Source organism: Triticum urartu, chromosome 4A (assembly GCF_056163025.1).
Source record: "Triticum urartu cultivar PI428250 chromosome 4A, HENAU_Tu73, whole genome shotgun sequence".
Taxonomy (NCBI): domain Eukaryota; kingdom Viridiplantae; phylum Streptophyta; class Magnoliopsida; order Poales; family Poaceae; genus Triticum; species Triticum urartu.
In genome coordinates, this window is record NC_141876.1 from 39,802,502 (window position 1) to 39,817,897 (window position 15,396).

Here is a 15,396-nt window from a genome sequence, read left to right on the forward strand (position 1 = left end):
TAAACACAAAAGGCAAATATCAAGAACACTTCTGAAAATCACCAGAAATTCTAAACAGCTCAAAAAAATCTCATCTTTGGTGAGCTGCTAGATTTCTTTTCAAAGAACACAATGCAAAAAGAATCAATTCATTTTGACTTATGGTTGAAGAGTTATAACTGTTTGAAGCTCCATGGAATTTAAATGATTTTGAATTTAATTAAACAGCTGAGGGGGGTGACGTCGAAGGCGTAAAACCTCAGGGTGCCACCACTCGTACCGCTTCACGCGCATACAGAGTGGCTGACTAGCGGGCCCCGCTAGTCAGGTGGGGGAAGGGGGAGAAGGAAACAGAGGAGGCCACGGCTTCACTGGCGACGAGGGCTTCTTGGCCAAAACGAGAGGGAGGGATTTAGAGAGGGGATGGTGGTGCACCTTTCCGTACCCGTAGCGTGGCTAGGGGTGGTCGGACGGCGTCGGAATCAAGCTCGCAAGCGGAGGCAGAACACGGTGGTTGCCGGAGTTGAGGAAGACGGCGAACGGAGGCCACTCCATGGGCTCCAAGCGGGCGAGACGCCCTCACCGGAGAGAGGCAGAGGCCCTGGAGGGGTCGCCCAGGCCTGGGAGGGGCTGGAGCTACTGAGGCGACCAGAGGGGATCGCCGGCAAGCTCGAGCTCGGGGACGGCGGCCCGAGGCCTGCCCAACCGGGCTCCGGCTTCCTACGCGATTGTGGAGTGTGTGGGAGTGCTGGATGGTGCTCGAGGAGGCTGGGGGTGGCTCCATTTATAGGCGAGCGGCGAGGGGGGTTTCGGGCTCCGTTGGTCGACACCTGTCCACGGCGCCCGGCGACGAGCGGCGTCGGTGAGAGGGGGAGAAGGCGACGCAGTTCCCGCGGCAATTGTGGGCAGACGGAGACGAGCATAGGATCGAGGGGAAGGCGACGAGCACAGTGCGCTCCGCATTGTTGGGCTGGCTAGACCTTGCCCGTGCTCGCTGCGGCGAGATCCGGCGTCGGCGAGCGCCAGAGGGAGGTTAATGGCGTTGATATGAAGATGGTGGCGCGGTTTGGCACGCTCGGGCAGGCGAGGGTAGCGAGCACGCGCGAATAGAGCGCTTGGCGGCACTCAGAGCGCGTCAACATGCATGCCAACACCCCTGGACGAACGTGGTCACCGCGTGAACTATGACATCAGGCCGATCTAAGCATAAACTTCATGTCTGGCATGTTGTTCGTGGTAGTTTTGAGTGTTACCACGATTTGGTTTGGATCCAGGTGAAGTAGAGAGGTTTTTACAAGCCAGGTAAGTTTCTGATCGGTAACTTTGAACAATTACTGTGGTCAAATGGCTGGGGGTTAGAGGCTGTGCTTTGGAGGCTAGTCATGAGTTACTAAGGTAAAGATGCACAAGAAAGTTCAGGTCAAAAGGAGCAAGTAAAATGGTAGCTGTTGTAGAAACCACCATTTCTATCCAAAATAGAAAATATTTTCTGTAGCAAAAATATTTCAAAAAGTGATGAAATATTTTTGCTCAGGGAGGTGCCCTAGGGTTCATAGAATATTTGTGAATTATCTCAGATTTTTCTGAGCCATAAAAATTTGGGTTGCTTTTAAGCAAACTGATCTAGCTAGGGTTTTTGAGAGAAAATGAATATTTTTCATTTAATAAAAATATTCCAAAGATTATTTTGGGGTGGATCAGAAGAGAAATGATGATTTAGGAGGGAAGTGGAGCACTTGGGTGAAAGCCAAGGATGCCCAAGTGTTCAAGTCCATATGAAAAGATTCAAGAACTCCAAGTTTCAGAAAATTTTCAAATGGAGATCAATCAAATAAGAGAGGGCAAAAACCAGGCTGTCACAAACCTCCCCCACTTAGAATGAATCTCGTCCTCGAGATTCGGTTGCTTGGTAAAACCACTCTGGATACTGATCCCTAAGGAATTCTTCCCGCTCCCAAGTCGCTTCTGATTCTGTGTGATGCTCCCACTGAACCTTGTAAAATTTTCTGACTTTACTGCGAGTGACCCTTTCCATCTGATCCAAAATTTTAAACGGCCTCTCTTCATAAGTTAAATCTTTTGTCAACTCTATCTCAGCCATAGCAGTCCTTTTCTCAGGCGGGGATATGCATTGTCTCAATTGCGAAACATGGAGCACGTTGTGCACGTCTGCCAATTCAGGGGGTAGTTCCAGTTGATATGCAACAGTACCCACTCAAGACATAATCGGAAATGGACCAATAAATCTGGGTGCCAGCTTTCCACGAGTCTGAAATCTCTTGACCCCTTTCATAGGAGTGACTCGGAGGTATACGTGTTCTCCGGGTTCAAAACTGACCTGCCGATGCTTTGCCTCATAATAACTCTTCTGTCGAGATTTGGCCAATCGCAATCTGTCTCTGATTTCCCTAACTTGTTTCTCAGCTTTCATCATGAGATCCGTTCCGAAGATACGGCTATCTCCAGTTTGAGACCAATTTAAAGGAGTGCGGCACTTACGGCCATACAGAGCTTCATATGGTGACATCTTTAGGCTGGTCTGGAAACTGTTGTTATAAGAAAACTCGGCATATGGCAAGCAATCTTCCCATTTAGCCCCTTTGGCTAGCACACAGGCTCGCAACATATCTTCGAGTATTTGATTTACCCGCTTTGTCTGTCCATCTGTCTGAGGGTGATAAGCAGTACTATATTTTAGAGCTGTCCCCAAGGCTTGATGGAGACGGGACCAAAAAGCGGAGGTAAACAAGGAACCTCGGTCGGAAGTGATAGTTCGGGGTACTCCATGCAGACTGACTATTCTGGATACATACAGCTGTGCAAGTTCATTTGCCCTGTATCTGGTGCTGATGGGAATGAAGTGAGCGGCCTTGGTTAGGGTATCCACTATAAATAACCCAGATTGCATCCTTGCCTTGCTGAGTCTTAGGCAATCCCATAATGAAATCCATACAAATGTCATCCCATTTCCACTGTGAAACCGGCAGCGGTTGGAGGAGTCCGGGTGGCTTCTGATGCTCTGCCTTCACCTTGTTGCATATGTCGCAATATGCTACAAAATAGGCAATGTCTTTCTTCATTCCATCCCACCAGAATATTTGTCTAAGATCCTCATACATTTTCGTACCTCCCGGGTGAATGGAATATGAGGATTCGTGTGCTTCTGACAGGATTTTCTTCTTCAAGTCCGGTTGATTGGGCACACAAATTCATCGACGGAATCGGAGGGTACCGAATTTGTCCTTGGATAAATCAGGGGCCTGATCTGCCATCTGGCTCTTAGCACGTCTTTGTAGCTTGGCATCTGCGGACTGGGCCTTGCGGATATCCATCTCAAGTGCGGGAGTAACTTCCAAAATATTAGCGAGGCCAGCATCCACTATGATCAAGTTGAGTTGAGCGGTCTCCTCTTGGAGTTCGAGAGGCAATGATCTCAAGATGACATTTAAGATGACGGGCTTTCGACTGAGTGCATCTGCAACCATGTTGGCCTTACCCGGGTGGTAATTTATTCCAAGGTCATAATCCTTGACCAACTCTAGCCATCTTCGCTGACGGAGATTTAGGTCTGGCTGAGTAAAGATGTATTTGAGACTCTTGTGGTCGGTAAAAATTTGGCACTTTTTTCCAATGAGATAGTGTCTCCAAATTTTTAACGCATGAACCACCACAGCCAATTCCAAATCATGAGTAGGGTAATTTCTCTTGTGGGGTCGTAGCTGTCGCGATGCATATGCCACAACCTTGTTGTCTTGCATAAGTACGCAGCCAATGCCTTGCCTGGAGGCGTCACAATACACATCAAAACTGCGGTAAATGTCTGGGAGAGTCAATACAGGTGTGGTTGTCAGACGTATCTTTAACTCATTAAAAAATTTCTCACAGTCCTCCGTCCATTCAAACTTCTTGTCCTTTTTGAGCAGTTATGTCATGGGTTTAGCAATCTTGGAAAACCCTTCAATAAAACGATGGTAATATCCCGCCAATCCGAGGAAACTCCGGATCTGCATCACAGTTGTGGGCGGCACCCAATCGAGCACATCCTTTACTTTGCTCGGGTCCACGGCTATACCTTTGGCGGATAGTACATGTCCGAGAAATCCAACCTGCTTGAGCCAAAATTCGCATTTACTGAATTTGGCGTATAGCTGATGGTCGCGGAGTCGTTGCAGCACTACTCGGAGGTGATCCTTGTGCTCTTCTTCACCCTTGGAGTAAATGAGGATTTCATCGATTAAGACTACCACGAATTTGTCGAGGAAGTCCATGAATACTTTGTTCATCATATGCATGAAGAAAGCAGGGGCATTGGTGAGACCAAAGGACATCACGGTATATTCATAAAGACCGTACCGAGTAGTGAATGCGGTCTTAGGAATATCCTCCTTTTTAATCTTGAGCTGATGATATCCGGTCCGTAGATCGATTTTAGAGAATACCTTAGCCCCACTGAGCTGATCCAACAGATCATCAATCCTTGACAGCGGATATTTATTTTTGATGGTGACCTCATTCAGCTGGCGGTAATCTACGCACATGCGGAGACTACCATCATTTTTGTCCACGAAAATAGCAGGTGATCCCCATGGTGAAGAGCTGGGACGAATATAACCTTTCTGGAGTAATTCATCAAGCTCTTTCTTTAGCTCCACTAATTCTGATGAGGGCATCCGGTAATACTTCTTGTATAATGGTGCAGTTCCGGGCACAAGATCTATTGCAAACTCCGGTTCCCGATCTGGTGGCATGCCTGACAGTTCTTTTGGAAATACATCAGGGTACTCGCTGACCACAGGAATAAATTCCAATTCAGCCACAGCCATGCAAACCAATTCTTGTTTGGGTATATTCTTGCGAGCATAGAATTTGGTAGACTGCCCATTCAGACTGGTCAAAGTGACTTCTCGGGTTGCACAGTTTATGCAAACTTGATATTTGGCCAGCCAATTCATACCCAATATAATATCCAACTTTTCAGACTCAATGATGATCAGAGAGGTTGGAAAGTAGACTCCGTTGATATTGATTCCCAGATCACAGCAGACCAGATTGCTCTTGATTATAGATCCCGGGGTTTGTACTAGCATGTTTTTGCCCAAAAGCGTGCAAGGAAAGTTGTTTTGGGCAGCAAAACTCCGAGAAATAAAAGAATGGGAAGCCGCAGAGTCAAATAAAATTATGGCAGGTATGTCATTAACAGAAAACATACCAATGACGACTTCTAGCTTCTCTTGGGCTTCATTGGCGGAGATATGATGCACGTGCCCAGTGAAGTTTTGCTGGGTTGGCCATGACTCCATAAAGTTGACTTGTGGCCTGCTTAGGGCATTCATTTTGTTGTTCTTGGGGCACTGTCTGGCATAATGTCCGTTCTGCCCACAATTGAAGCAAGAATTATTGCGCTGACGCTCCTCATGTGTTGGATTGGTCACGACATTCTTGACTTGAGTGGTGGTCTTGTTAACATTCTGCTACCAATTTGGCTTATATTCCACCTGAGCCTGCTGCCAAGTACGAGCCTTTTGCATGGGTTGCCCATCCTTCTTTGCCTCAAACTTATGCTTGTTGTCGTTGTTAATAGGCCTATTATCTGCTATAAGCTTGTGCTCCCGTTCAGCAATGAAAGCCTTGTTCACCAGAGTTTGGAAATCTGGGAAATCAAGCATACTGAGAGTACACCGGAGTTGCAAATTTAGGCCTCCAAGAAATCTGTCAATCTTCCTTTCTTCGGTGGCCACGTCATAAAGAGAGTAACAGGCCAGATGATTGAATTTTTGCAAATATTCTTCCACAGACTGATTTCCTTGGACGAGTGTGAGAAATTCACGTTGCTTGGTCTTCATAACTCCCGCAGGGATATGATATTTTCGGAACTGGTCTTTAAACCTTTCCCAAGTGATTTCCTCATCAACCGGCCACATGGCTTTTGTATTTTCCCACCATATGGCAGCTGCGCCTTCAAGATAATGAGTTGCAAATGGAACTTTATAATTTTCTTCAGTACGAGCAATATCAAGCTTTTTCTCAATGGTGCACAACCAATCATCTGCATCCAATGGGTCAACAATCTGACTGAAACTGGGTGGCTTGGTCCTTTGAAAATCTGACGGCTTTGAGTGATGACCGTTCTGATTTCCATTCTGTCCAACCATAGCTTGCACACTTCTTAATATTTCAATCAGATCATTGTTCCTTCTTTCCTCAAACATACGCAGAATTTGCTCGGTGGAGGGCGGATTTGGCGGTGGAGGTGGTGGCGGAACGTACGGTTCGGGAGAATGTCATGCCTATCGTGCGGAACGACGAACAGGGGTTCCCTCACGAACGTTGCTACTACTGCCTCCCCGCGTCATCCTATTGTGGACTTTCCCCAAGACAACGCAATCAAGATGAGAAACATCCAAGAATAAAATTGGGGAAAAGCCAGCGACAGATCCCGGAAGAAACAAAAGAGCGAAGAAAATACGGCGAATAAAGTCTCAACATAATTATACATAGACTCATACATGAAAGATAAACAACATGACTGGTTCAACTACTCTCATACATGCAACGAAACATCATGACTCGTACGACTACATCCATACATCATCCAGACGACTGCGAATACTCAAAGATACTACTGCTCTGCTGGTGCTGCGGCATCCTCCCCTGAAGCGGTCTCAGATCCCGAACTGACGTGGTTAACGGAAACCTCTGGGTTAAAGGTAACACGACGGCGCTGCCTCGAGGGCTCTCCCTCAGGGGCAAGGGTAGGATGAAGCATCGGGGCTACAGGAGTAGCGAGAAGTGAGACCCACTCGGCAGGAGTACAGAGAGGGTTCATGGCCGAGACGCCCATGCTACTCGGAGGAGTAACTGGCGAAATAGGGGAGCTAGGGCTGACAGGAATATAAGGGGTAAATCCCAGAGAAGATGGAGTAGTGGAGGATCTAGAAGTGACTAAAGTAGCGGCTAAAGCAGTACGGGCAGGAGTCAGCTCTCGAGCCAGCTCGTGGATCATGAGATAGCTAGCAGTGACATAACGAGCAAGGTGGCTAGCAACACTATCAGACTCCGGATCAATGAGAGGGAAACGAACACGACCGTTGTCGTGCAGAGATGGGTAGTAATAGAAACCTGGGTGGTTCTGCATTCGGACCTCTCCTCAGGAAGTTGTTCGCCCACTGTACTAGTTCATCCTCGGCCCACGAGGCAATCCACCACACCACACTGGAGTAGGGTATTACACCACAACAGTGGCCCGAAGCAGTATAAACTCTCGTGTCACTTGTTCCTTGGGTTCGGTGAGCTAGGCCTAGAGATCATTCCGAGAGTGAGCGGGAGAGAGAGAGAGAGATCTTTGTGCGCACCCCAGTGTTCGAACCTCAAGGGTTTGCCGGAACCCACAATCCGACACTTCTCTAAGATGGAATGACATACCTTGGGTGGTGGTGTTGATCTTGATCATGTAGTTGAATTGTGTAGTGTGGCACCCCGTCTCAGAGCGACCGATTTACCATGCATTGCCAGCCCAGAGACCATGTCTTCTGGCAACACACAACATCTTGGTATAGAAAACAACCGCTTTATTGATGCTAGCGGAACAGAGTCTATATTACAACAGATGTCGAGGCCAAGCGGCACACCCGGTGCGGCTGAACAATATGTACATTATTTAGTGAACATAAAGGGGCCTCGATCAGGACAACTACGTGGCAGCGGAATAACGTCGTAATGGAAGATCCATATCACAGGGACACCAATGTGGACACGGTCTAGACTCGAGCAGTGCTCCTCTCCAACGAGACTTTCCTGAAATCTGGCATGACACGCCAGGTCAGTACATTGAATGTACTTGCAAGCTCGCAACATGCATAATCATAATGGCAAACAATATCATGATACTTAACCAAGTATTAATAATGCAACACTACATGCCAAACATGTTGTGGTCATGCTCGAACGTCCCTCGAGACAACTTACCAACCATGATCATTCCCGGATCACAGACAAACCACCAACGTGGTCTTAACAAGAGTAACTCGTGATCCTTACGGCGGTCACAACCACGACCAATATCTGGTCCCGAATATCCCGATGGCCTTTCTGCCATCCTCAACAATGCAAAGTTCATAGCTTAGTGTGCAAATTTTATAAAACGTTGACTCATGGTGGGACCTACTACGAGGTGTCCGTGATTGTGGACTCGGCTATCGATAGATTATACACTCTACAGAGGTAGCACACTGTACCCACACCAGGGAACCCATGGCCTCGCACTCCCATTCGACTGGACCAACGGCATTCCTACAAAACCCTTCCATTGCCATGACACTCTCCCGGCCACTCCGACCCAATCCCTAACGGGCTAGTCCTGGGTGGCCCCGTGTCTACCAAAGACACACCGACCACCGTCGTGGCCAAAACAATCCCACTCGGGGACCCAGTACCATAATCTCAACAATGGGCACACAAGGTTATGCCTGCCTACTGGGCTAGGGTGAGCACGACACAACCTTCCCTAGTTGGAGGCACCGACCAGAGGCAATGTCAATGGACCGAATCAAGGCCTTCCCAAAAAGGCAAATGTGGCTGCACTGGGAAAAACTCGATGCAGCGGCACCATGACCCAGTCAACATTATATTCAAGTTCAGTTATAATCAGGTTCAACTTAAGATGAAAATGACCAGTGTCATAGCATGCCATGAAATGCAAAACTATACATGCATCACTTAATATTGAAAAAGACCGATTGTCATCCGTATACACACTAAGCATAAACATCAACAACTCATATTACTTTGCTGATCAACATAACTCATATATTAACCATAATATTTTGTAGCAAGTTTTAAACTTTTCTCATGCAAGAACGTAAGTCCGATTAATTTCTCACGTGAATAATAAAGATTTTCCCACAAACAATTCCTAATTTATTTCCCATCCAAGTTAGGTTCAAACCTTCTGCAAGTCAAGTAAAATGACTAAACAAGTACTTAACAGAATATTTTCTTAGCAAATTTTTATCATTTTATTTAAGGCAAGAGAATAACTTTATATAATTACTAACATGCATAACAAAATCATTACTATCATCACCCCAAATAAATCTTATCTTGTCTCTCCCAACTTAAACTAATTTCAACATTCTGTAAATCAAGCATAATACTCACAAACATTTAACAGAATAAAAATAACACCATAGTTATTTAAATGCATGGATTAATCATTTAATTCAAGTAAGAAAATCACAAATATTGAAATGACACCATGAAAATGTTGATGTGGCTTGCCTTAGTGCAGATGAGGTTCACAAGCCTTCCGGTGATCCTCAAGACAAGCCTCACCCTCTGAAAATAAATTTAAACACAAAAAGCAAATATCTAGAACACTTCTGAAAATCACCGGAAATTCTAAACAGCTCAGAAAAATCTCATCTTTGGTGAGCTGGTAGATTTCTTTTCAAAGAACACAATGCAAAAAGAATCAATTCATTTGGACTTATGGTTGAAGAGTTATAACTGTTTGAAGCTCTCTGGAATTTAAATAATTTTGAATTTAATTAAACAGCTGAGGCGGGTGACATCGAAGGCGTAAAACCTCAGGGCGCCCCCACTCGTACCGCTTCACGCGCATACAGAGTGGCTGACTAGCGGGCCCCGCTAGTCAGCTGGGGGAAGGGAGAGAAGGAAATAGAGGAGGCCGCGGCTTCGCCGGAGCTCTCACCGGCGACGAGGGCTTCTTGGCCAAAACGAGAGGGAGGGAATTAGAGAGGGGACGGTGGCGTACCTGCCCGTACCCACAGCATGGCTAGGGGTGGTCAGACGGCGTCGGAATCAAGCTCGCAAGTGGAGGCAAAACACGGTGGTTGCCGGAGTTGAGGAAGACGGTGAGCGGAGGCCACTCCAGGGGCTCCAAACAGGCGAGATGGCCTCGCCGGAGAGAGGCGGAGGTGCTAGAGCTACCGAGGCGACCAGAGGGGATCGCCGGCAAGCTTGAGCTCGGGGACGGCGGCCCGAGGCCTGCCCGGCCGGGCTCCGGCTTCCTACGCGATTGTGGAGTGTGTGGGAGTGCTGGATGGTGCTCGAGGTGGCTGGGGGTGGCTCCATTTATAGGCGAGCGGCGAGGGGGGTTTCGGGCTCCGCCGGTGGACACCTGTCCATGGCGCCCGACGACGAGTGGCGTCAGCGAGAGGGGGAGAAGGTGACGCAAGTCACGCGGCAACTGTAGGCTGACGGAGACGAGCACAGGATCGAGGGGAAGGCGAAGAGCACTTGTGTATCCAAAATGACAATCATGAAATTTGATATAAATAAATTGTCAAAGGATATGTTGAAGGATTTCATGCTTCCTTGTCTTCAACCACCGTATTGTAGAGACTTGGCATTGTAGAGATTGCTTAAGGTGTGAGTGAGTTGCAATATCATGAATTCGAGCTCATCCAAGTACCTACAAGGGTGAGATAGCATGGAAGGGTACAAGTATATCCAAGACATACGATCATCATCATGAGAGAAATATCAAGGATTAGTCAAAGGCTCATGCCATGCATGTATCCAAATGGAGTTTCTACTCCAAGTTTGAAGCATCAATGATGTTCAATTCACCTCTCAAACGGCAAAATACTTTCTCATCAAGCGGTTTGGTGAATATATCTGCCATTTGCTTATCAGTACGAACATGCTTAAGATCAATGTCTCCTTTAGCAACATGATCTCAAATGTAATGATGACGAACTTCAATATGCTTAGTTCGAGAATGTTGCACGGGATTATGATCAATCTTAATAGTACTTTCATTGTCACAAAGCAATGGAACATGTTTCACATAGATCCCATAATCTTTAAGAGTTTGGTCATCCAAAGTAATTGAGCACAACATGAACTGGCGGCAATGTATTCCGCTTCGGCGGTGGATAAGGATACCGAGTTTTGCTTCTTGGAGGACCAAGACACAAGAGATCTACCAAGAAATTGACGAGTACCCGAAGTGGACTTTCTATCAACCTTGTCACCGGCATAGTCCGAGTCGGAATAGCCAACAAGATCAAAATAGGACCTCTTAGGATACCAAATGCCAAAATTTGGTGTATGAATTAAGTATCTCACTATCCTTTTCACAACCTTAAGATGACATTCTTTGGGGGCCGCTTGATATCATGCACACATGCAGACACTGAGCATAATACCAAGACGGGGGGCACATAGATATAACAATGAGCCATTCATAGACCGGTAAACCTTTTGGTCAACCGGTTTGCCATCCTTAGTCAAGTCAAGATGTCCACTAGTAGGCATGGGAGTATTCATACCTTTGCATTCTTGCATGTTGAACTTCTTGAATAAGTCCTTGGTATACTTTGTTTGGGAAACAAAGGTACCCTCCTTAGTTTGCTTGATTTGCAACCCACGAAAGAACTTGAGTTCACTCATCATAGATATCTCGAACTTCTCCGACATTAGCTTTCCAAACTTTTCACTAAAATGAGGGTTAGTTGAACCAAATATAATATCATCAACATAAATTTTGCACACAAACAATTCACCATTAACCCTTTTAGTAAAAAGAGCAGAATCAATTTTTCCAATCTCAAAGCCTTTTTCAATAAGGAACTTGGCCAAGCATTTATACCACACTCAAGGAGCTTGTTTAAGACCATAAAGAGCTTTGTGAAGTTTGTAAACATGGTCAGGTGTCTTAGGATTAACAAAGTCGGGAGGTTGTTTAACATAAACTTCCTCCTCAATTTCACTATTTAGAAAAGTACTTTTAATGTCCATTTGGTACAAGGTAATATCATGGTGATTATCATAGGCAAGTAAGATGTGAATAGACTCAAGTCTAGCAACGGGGGCATATGTCTCATCATAGTCCATACATTCGACTTCAGTGTAGCCTTGGGCGACGAGACGTGCTTTGTTGCGAACGACTTGTCCATCTTCGTCTTGCTTGTTGCGAAACACCCATTTGGTACCGATGATGTTGTGGTTGTTGTCGGGCTTCTCAACCAATGTCCACACTTGGTTCCTCTCGAAGTTGTGTAGCCCTTCGTGCATGCAATTTATCCAATCCGGATCTTCCAACGCTTCTTCAAGCTTCATAGGTTCAATGCTAGAGATGAATGAATAATGTTCACAAAAATTTGCCAAAAGAGTTTTAGAGCGAGTGATTCTCCCGGTTTGGGTATCATTGAAGATTTGCTCGACGGGGTGGCCTCTTGTGAATCTTGCTCTAACTCATGAGAGCTTTTGTATGGGTCGGGTGGACCATCTTCTTCATCATCTTATTCCTCCTCTTGGCCTTCTTCATTGTTGACGTTGTCATTCTCTTGTCGAGGTGGAGAAGGAGCTTGATGAGGTTCATCTTGGTGTACTTCCTTGTTTTTTTCATCTTGGCGTGTCCCACTTGTGGATGCCTCCGTGTCAACTCTTGGTTCACCTTGTCGTGAGGTAGAAGCTTCCACTTGGACATACGAGGTACTCTCCTTCACCTCCGTTGGACGAATCTTGCCAATAGACAAGTATTGGATTGCTTTCGAAGGATCTTTGTCTCCTACATCAATTGGCAATTGCTCTACTTGCGAGCCGTTAGATTCATCAGACTTCACATCTACCATCTCCTCAACCTTTCGGGTGAAATTGTTGCAGACACGTTAGGTGTGAAAGTTTGAGCAATAACCGAGTAGGAAACCCTCATGAGATTTAGGAGCAAATTTAGAACGACGATGCTTATCAAGAATGTAACACTTTGAGTCGAATACTCGAAAGTATCCAACTTGGGGTTTGTAACCGGTGAGAATCTCGTATGCCGTCTTGCCGAGTAGCTTGTGAAGATATAAGCGATTTGTTGCATGACAAGCTGTCTCAACCGCTTCCGCCCAAAAGTGTTTTGGCGTCTTGTACTCATCAAGCATCGTTCTCGCCATCTCAATAAGAGTCCAGTTCTTCCTTTCAACAACTCCATTTTGTTGAGGTGTGTACGTAGCCGAGTACTCATGGGAAATCCCTTCTTCGTCAATGAAGGTATCACATTTGTGTTCTTGAACTCTGTCCCGTTGTCGCTGCGAACCTTCTTGATCTTCACTTCAAATTGATTTTGGGCCTTCCCAGCGAGGTTCTTGAAGATCTTTTGGACCTGTGATTTATCATCAAGAAAGAACACCCACGTAAATCTTGAAAAATCATCGACTATGACTAGAACAAATGAGTTTTCACCGAGACTTTTATAGGCATTGGGACCAAAGAGATCCATATGAAGTAGCTCGAGCGGTCTTCTCGAGGTGACTTCCTCCAACTTGTTTTCCTGCTTGACAAGCACTGCACAGTCTATCCTTGTCAAATATAACATCTTCCACTCCAAGGATATGATCACCTTTAGTAAGCTTATCAAGATTTCGCATGCCCACATGACCTAACCTTCTATGCCACAATCAACCTTTAGACGATTTAGCAATTAAGAAAGTTCTAGGTTGAGCCTTTTTAGTGAAATCAACAATGTATAGATCACCTCTATGTATACCAGTAAAGACCATTTTATGATTATCTTTACAAAACACTTGGCAATCTACTTCAGTAAATAGGACATTGAAACCAAAGTCAGCAAGTCTAGATACGAAAAATAAATTATAGCCAAGGGATTCAACGAGCATAACATTTTGTATGGAGCTATCATGTGAGATGGCCAACTTAGCAAGGCCGACCACCTTACCCTTTGAGTTGTCACCAAAAGTGACATACTTTTGAGGGCCGTTGTTTTCAGTAAGCTCACGAAACATATCCTTGTCTCCGGTCATGTGATCGGTACATCCACTATCAAGAACCCATTCCTTTCCTCCAGCCATGTAGCCGCGAAGATTAGCCATAAGACCAAAGTGTCTCATAGACTCATCGAGATCAAAGTTACTATCATCATCCTCATCATAGTATCCATGTTCAACATCGTCTTGTGATTGATCAATTCCTAGAGAGAGTGATTCATTAGATAAGTGAGGCACAATCAAGAGCAGGCAAGCAACTAAACAAATTTCTAGGCAAACCTCTAGTAATAAGATCGACAGTTCTAAGGTTGTGAATCATGTCAATAGACTTATCAAGGGTAGGATGCAAAGGGTCAACAAGGGGTGCACAAGGGCTAGTAATGTACTTGTTCAAGTGATATTCATCGAAAATCTCAAGCATCTCATTTTTTTCACTCATGAAAGAACTATCCATCAAGTATAGGCACTCTACGTCTAAGACTCCCCAACGTAGACTCATCCATCTTCCTCCAATGGTGATTAAACCAAAGCAATGGAGACCAATGCTCTGATACCAATTGAAAGGATCGAGAAGAGGTGTCTAGAGGGGGGAATTAGACCCTCAACAAAGAAAAGTAGAAGTTTTTAAAATTTTAAGTTAAGGTGGAGTTTTAGCACAAGTTTAAACATTCACAATACATTTCAAGCAAGCATGGCAAGAGTATATGAGCAGTGAAAAATAAAGCATGCAAGTTGCAAGAAAGTAAAGAGATGGGATTGGAGTGTGCAGACACAATTGGAGACACGGAGATTTTTGGCGTGGTTCCGATAGGTGGTGCTACCATACATCCACGTTGATGGAGACTTCAAACCCACGAAGGGTAACGGTTGCGCGAGTCTACGGAGGGCTCCACCCACGAAGAAGCAACCTTGTCTATCCCACCATGGCCATCGCCCATGAAGAACTTGCCTCACTTGGTTAGATCTTCACGAAGTAGGCCATCTCCTTGCCTTTACAAACTCCTTGGTTCAACTCCACAATCTTGACGGAGGCTCCCAAGTGACACCTAACCAATCTAGGAGACACCACTCTCCAAAAGGTAATAGATGGTGTGTTGATGATTAACTCCTTGCTCTTGTGCTTCAAATGATAGTCTCCCCAACACTCAACTCTCTCTCACAGATTTGGATTTGGTGGAAAGATGATTTGAGTGGAAAGCAACTTGGGGAAGGCTAGAGATCAAGATTCTTGTGGTTGGAATGGAATATCTTGGTCTCAACACATGAGTAGGTGGTTCTCTCTTAGAAAATGAACAGTAGAAGTGTAGGCACGCTCTGATGGCTCTCCCCATGAATGGAGGATGGGTGGAGGGGTATATATAGCCTCCACACAAAAACTAGCCGTTACACACAATTCACCAAACTCGGTGGGATTGAATCGAGAAACCCGGTCAGACCGATATGGTTCAAAATGTGAACGTTAGAGTTTTTGATGGGACCGATATGATCAACTCGGTGGGACCGATGTGCTAGGGTTAGGGTAAAACCTCAACTCGGTTTGACCGATTACACAAACTCGAGGGGACCGGTTTTGGTAATAAGCAAAACAGAGAGTTGGTCAAGGAAACTCGGTGGGTCCAATTGCATATCACGGTGAGACCGAAATTATTGCAACAGGTAACAGAGAGTTTGCAAGCCC